The sequence below is a fragment of the Frankliniella occidentalis genome, unplaced genomic scaffold (genome assembly GCF_000697945.3).
Source record: "Frankliniella occidentalis isolate FOCC.00 unplaced genomic scaffold, Focc_3.1 Scaffold176, whole genome shotgun sequence".
NCBI classification, from domain to species: Eukaryota; Metazoa; Arthropoda; class Insecta; order Thysanoptera; family Thripidae; genus Frankliniella; species Frankliniella occidentalis.
The window spans coordinates 144970-151544 of NW_026267302.1; the positions used below are offsets into that span (position 1 = coordinate 144970).

General features: G+C 52.5%; 1 protein-coding gene across 3 annotated transcripts in view; it reads left to right on the plus strand.

Annotated features, from left to right (window-relative positions):
• LOC113209983 (caskin-1) overlaps positions 1 to 6575 on the plus strand; it is a 73925-nt gene that overhangs the window by 50873 nt on the left and 16477 nt on the right. The gene's annotated exons all lie outside the window — the stretch shown is intronic.

The following is a 6575-nucleotide window of genomic DNA, read 5'->3' on the forward strand; positions in this document are numbered from 1 at the left end:
AAAAAAAATCAGAAAAACGTAAAATAAAAAACCAACTGAGACAAAGGCAAACTTAAACCCACTTCGCTCAGCTACCCCGTGCACATTGACTACGCACGGGCCCCTAGTATTTTTTCCGTGCAGTTGTCCAAGCGAAGTGGCTGAAGCGCCGGCTGGAGCGCTCAGACACAGGCCACCGGGTCGTGCTGTACAGCCCCACGCTGCACCTGTGCATCCGTGACCACCGTGACCATCCGTGTGACCTTGCGCCTCCGTGCCGCCGGCGGCCCTCTCTTTCTCGCCCTGATAGCGTCCGGTCCGGCCGGCCCGCGCCCTGCCTGCAGGTGCAACGTTCCGTTCCTATGCCGGCGCAAGGCGTTCACATTACAAATGTACTCCCTCGCCAGCGGACTCCCTCGGCGCGCTTGAGCACCGCTATCGGATTTATCTACCGGCGACGTCGAACCTGAACGTCCGCCTCGTCGGCATGCGTGCATGACTCGAGCCGAGCTTGGGTGATGCAGAGTTAGGATTACACAGAACCGAGGTGGCGCTACTTTCTTTGCAAAATTGGTTTTTGACCAAAAATATTTTAAATTTCTTTTAGTTTTTAAGCAAGGTCAACACTCGGTCAACATTAATTTTAAAAGACGCCCGATCAGGGCCGAGGGTAAGGCTGATTTCCAAAAGTGGTAGTTTCGGAATGCAGTGTAATAGTACACACGGCATTCGTTCTGTGTTTATCGGGTTTTTTGTTCAGTTCTTGTGGTAGTGTTTTATGGAGAGAGACGAAGGAATTAGTTGTTCGGTGGTGAACGCCTGGTGGTTAGGCAATACAGTGCAGCCGTGCCTGGCGGGTTGGCCTACCCAGAGGTCGGCAGGCGTCCAGAGAGGAAAAGAAAGAGTGAGAGAGAGAGAGAGAGAGAGAGAGAGAGAGAGAGAGAGAGAGAGAGATGGAAGGGGGGGGGCATGGGAGGGACAAGGACAGAGCTTGCGCCGACACGCTGCACTGCTCGTTCAAACAGCACTCACTCCCGCCCCGCGTGCGTGGCTTGCTGGCCGGGCGCGGCCTGTTAACTGTTGTCCAGTCACATTTTATCGGCTGGTTTTGAACGACTGCGCCGCGCTGCCCCGGCGGGCCCGCCGGCCGTATTGGCCAAGTCCGGCCAAAGGCTCCGCATAGTCTCCTGTGCGAAAACATTTTTTTACCGGCGGAGCAGCGAAAACTTTCACGTGGGACAACTTACTATTACTCCTTTTCCGCCGGGCCGCGCGTCTCCGCCGCCGTGTCCCACGTCCCTGCAGTACACAAAGTCGCTGCGGTCAAACGGCGTTTTGCGTGGCCGCGCCGCACGTCAAGGAGTGCGGTATTTACATACTACGTGACCGTTCCTTTGGACTCGCTGCCTTTGCCTTGCGCCCCTCCTCCTCCATCCTCCTGTCCCTCCCTCCCTTCCCTCCCTCCCTCCTCCTCCCGCGCAAACGGTAGGGGGCGACCAGGGGCGCCGGTAGTGGTCAGCGGCCGCGTAAGATTCCCTTTTTGATATATCCACCACCGGGGGCGTGGGCCCCGCCCGGCCTAGCCAGAACGAGGCGAGATTCGGGAGAAATTGCCGTTGCCTGCCTCTGGTTGCCGCTGGACCAGCAGCACTGACCAGACGCGCCGGGGCTGGCTGCATCCGCGGCCTCACGCCATGGCATGGCCATGCACTGCCAAAGGAGAGATGGGCCAGCTCAGTAAACAAATTTCACGGATTTGTTAATGTGTGTTTTTTTGTTTGTTTAAAAGTTTAAAAAAAAAACACACACAAAGAACAGGATATTTTCTCAAATATTTGCTGGCTGTTTTTTTTTTTAATTTAAAAGTTGTTTGTTTTTTGTTTTTTAAAAAAACAGGATATTTTCATATTTGCTGGCTGTAGGTTGAAAATCGGTCCAAGCAGGCTAAACCTTACAAGGCACTTAAAACAAAACGCTCCCCACACTAGTTTCATGGCGTTCATAAAGTCGGCACCAAATTAGGGGCCTTTGATTAACGACAGAGATTAATCCCAGCACGGCCACCCGCCGCGCAGGAACTCGGAAACCGCGGCGCGCTGCGTTTTAAAAGGAGATTTTTGGAAACCGCGGCCGTCGTGCGGCGTTTAGTGGCCGCGAAATTGACGTGTGGGGTCCATTAGAGTCCGAAACTAGTGGGCGCAGTGACACACGCACACACACACACTCAAACACACACTCAAACAAACACAGGAACGCGGCGGGTGGCCGGTCGTCAATAAATTCCAAGAGTTGATACTGATTAGTGCATGTAATATTACAATAATTTCGAATTGTAATTTTACAATCCATTTCAATGCCGGGTTGGCCTGGATAAAACCTTCGCCTACCTAACCTGCGGTCATCAACTAAATATATTTTTTTACATCAAAGTTTTTATTGGCTTGGGTATGTGTAAGAAAATGCAAATTTTCACCGAGCATTTTCATTTTGTTTCCCTACTTCTACTGGAGATGACCTTTTATCGGCAAGTGTCATGTCAGCCGTCAGCCCCTATCCGCGGCCCCGCGCCGCCACACGGCACGTCTGAGGCGCGGCGCCACGCGTTACAACTCCCCGTCAATCCCTCTTCCTATCCTCTCTATCCGACGGGGTCCCGGCCGGACAGCAGGCTGCGGACAGAGGCGGCGCGGCGGCGGCATCGCTCGGCCAATATTTTAAAACAAACAGAAAGCAGGCGAGGCCTCTTCATCCCCCCCCCCCTCCCCTGCCCCTCTTCCCTCCTGCTGTTCGCCTCGTCCCATGCCATGCCGACAGGACAGCAAGAAGGGAAAGAAGAAGCGCCTTTCTCTCTCGCAGAGTGAGAGACATAGAGCGCGCGGAGGCTGGGAGAGGTGGAGAGGGGGTGAGGCCGGACGATGTCACTTGTTTCGCACCGCTGTGTGCCCGCGAGGGTATACCGCTTGTTTTAGTCTCGACAAACCGCGTAAAATAATGAAGGAAACAGTTCAAAGTACGTAATCACAATAACAAGACAAGTTAAGATTATAAAGAACTCAAACAAATCATCAATTGAAAGTAGCACTCTAAAATTGTAAATGATATATCTATCTATCTATCTATCTATCTATCTATCTATCTATCTATCTATCTATCTATCTATCTATCTATCTATCTATCTAGTGGACAACGCCCTAGTCCGTGACGGCTGCGGGGCTATAGGCTTGAGAGCGGCCGGCGGGGAATGCATCAGCAAACAGAGAGACGAATATCCCTCCGAGCGGCATTTCATCCGACGGCCCGGCCGGCCGAGCCAAGTGAGCGGACGGCGCTGGAACAATAAATAGTTTTGCTTTTGTAGGACGCAGAGAAAGCCGGGCAAGAATAAAGCCCGATGATCCAAAATGGGGTGAGCGAGCTATGATCGTGCTTTGCCATCCGATCTGCTCGACAGTAGTGCTCTGCAGCCCAAAATTCGCTCAAAATTTCACAGGAAGAAAACTGACGTACGCATTTATTTTTACAAATTACTGTAAACATATATTGTACCGCATTTATCTGCAGTGATGCCTGATACCTGCCCCAACTTCATGAACTGTTGCTATGCGTAATACAAACGACGTCTTTCCGCACAAATTGTCTCATATTTTCTTGATTTGTGTGTGTATGTACAACCGTACACCGCCCAACGCACACTCAGGCACGATCCTCTATGTGCGCTAGGAGCGGTCGGCGCGGGAGGCCGGCGGCGGCGCGGGGAGCCCAGACCCATAAATTAGAGAGGATTATATTTACGTTGTGCGAAATGCACGTTGATTCGCTCACTTGTGATTACGTTGGCCGTATGAGTGTTGGCCAGCCGCGAGGAATGCGGATAGCCGACTTGCGGTGGGGGTGGGAACACACGCACACTCACTCGCTTAATATATTTGTGTATACTTGTTTCATGTCCCTGCACAAGAGTGCGGCTGACGACCAGATCGGCTTCCCCGACCGCCCATTCGATTCGCTGCAGGAGCTTGAGCCATGCCGTATCGGCCACCCCCCTTTACAGCAGAAAAGATTGAACGGCGCAACAAACTCCCCAATCGGAGCCAACAGCCATTTGATTTTGACATGTGCGTCCGCTGCGCGCGACGCACTCGCCGGAGCTAATCGGCGTGCCACACGACACGCGTTCCAACGCACGCCCCGCCCCGCCACGCTCCGCCACGCTCCGCCACGCTCCGCCACGCTCCGCCACGCCCCGCCACGCCCCTAGACGACTCTTTGATAGTGCGGCTCCCCGGCCTGCCGCGCGGCCGCTAGAGTGGAGTGGACTCGCAGCAACACTTGCTATAACGGCGACTCTGGCCTGGCCGGAGCCTGTATAGGAGGCTGGCTGGACCCTTTATATCTGCTCCCCCTTGCCCTTGCCGCCCCCGCGAGAGAGAGAGATAGAGGGAGGGAGGGAGGGAGGGAGGAACGAGGGGTAGAGATAAATGAGAGTGAGTGAAACGTAAAACGGTACGATTGTACCGCGTCCAGAAAGAATGTCCCTGTGCCGCTCTGCCGGCCGCTAGCCCCGCCCGGGGCCGGGGCCGGCCCGGGCCTGCGGCTGGCCGGGGCCTGCTAACCAGCCGGCGCAGCGCTGCTGCTATGTTTTACCGGCCGGTGTCAGATTGTGCCTCGTTGTTTGCGGGACCGCGTACCGGTGTGCGCAAGGCGCTGTGCCTCCCGCCTGATGACGGTCCGTACCTGCTATGCATTATTATTCGCATGTTTCCAGCCAGAAGCGAGTGCGACTGAATGATGTGGGCAGTTATTTAGTATACTTTAAAATCGAAATGCCTGCAAAGGTTCGTAGTGCAAACGATTTTCTTTCCAGCTTGCAAAGAATTTTCTGTGTATTGCAAAGAATTAGTTTGCATTGTAAAGAAATTCTGTGCAAGCTAAACTGTCCTTAGAAAGTATGCGTGTTTGGTGCTTTCATTGTAAAGAAATAGTTAGCAAACTTCCGAAGAACTAGTTCGTATTACAATTCTTCACAATTCTACGCAAGGTTGCGAGGAGAATATTTTGCAGTACGAACCTTTTCCAAGCATTTTGCAGTGGGCTGGCTATCTCGTTTTCTAGTTATTTTGTCGTTTTCGTCAGTGAATAAATGTAACTAACCGCTGCTGACTGATTCATTTTTCTGTTTTGAACCTTCTGAAACAAGATTATCCCTCGATGATAAGCATACAATTTGTCTTAAAATGTATGGGATGTATGAACCACTTACAAAACAAGTCCAGTATTTGTAAACCTTACGGCCGTAGTTTCAAAAATGAAATAAAAGATGGAGGTCCAGGTTCCCGACAGTGTATGCTAATCTCACCTGCACCTTGCACCTTGTAGTCGTCTAGTCCAGTTTCCCGACCCGCGTTCCTGGACAAGGCCTGGACAAGGCCTCGCCACCGCCGCTTTGCTAAGTAGTAAGTGAGCTAGCGAGTCTGGGGACCAAGGGCGAGGTGGGGCGGGGCTCACCTGCAGCCTACCTAACGCCTGCCACGGCCGCATCCGAGGCCGCATCCCTCTTGCGCTGCCAAGATTTTGAACCCAGTGACCCATATTTTAGGCCCAGAGGCGCGCTGCGTGAAACTGGCCGTCTTCCTTTTATTTGCTGCTCTCCGCCAGTTAGGGAAGCAGCAGTCCGACCGACGCAGGGTATATTTGTAATGTTTTAATCAGACGGGCATCGCAAAGCAGTACGCGGCAGTAAACAGGGCATTTAAAGAGATCACTTTGTCTCTTCTTTTCATTTCTTTTCGGCTGCACCTTCTCATTTACCTTTGGCAGATCAGTAGCAGAGCAGAACCGGTCGATCGTGTAGGGCGAGCGGCGCAAGTCTGCAGGCTAGCAGGGTTAAGGTTGAAGTTGAACCAGACTCATCCTGGGCAACACGAAAGCTAACACAACATGACTTGATTCTATTTGACTCAATATCCATACTGCACTGTTAAAAAAAGTCGTAGGTTTTTCGGGAGAATTTTCTATGGAGCGTGTTGCAAAATTACAGTCTGAAATTGTAAACAAATCACAAGCACTATGTATCGACTTTGGAATTCATAGGAGCTAGAATGGGGTGTTTTAAACTTTCAAGTCCTTCTGTTGTAAATATTGCGTACGAAACATGTCGTAAATTTACAAGTTTATTTTTCACAGTGGCTCTGCTTGCCCGCTTTCTTCGTTGCCCAATAATTCCCTTGCAACCCGGGTCCCCAGTAACCTAAACTTTCATTATACTTTGCGCGCCCCATAACAACGACTGAGCCAACGCGGCCGTGCGCCTGTCCGGAGGCATATGCCGTGAATGAAGGCGGCCAGGGGAGGCGGTGTGGCAGGTGTCATGAAGTCCCCGGCCGAACGGTTCGCGCCGAAGGAGAGGAGGGACCCAGTCTGTGGCGCGGTGAGCGAGTGAGCCGTGGCTGTCCCCGAATCGGCTACGTACAACCATGGCCATACCGCCGTTCATTAGGCTCCGCGGCACAGACTCGCGGCGGCGTCTGCGTCGCGTATCAGGTTCCTTTTGTGGGCTGCGTATAAACTGTCTGGTCCTTTCTCTGCCCCCCCCCCCT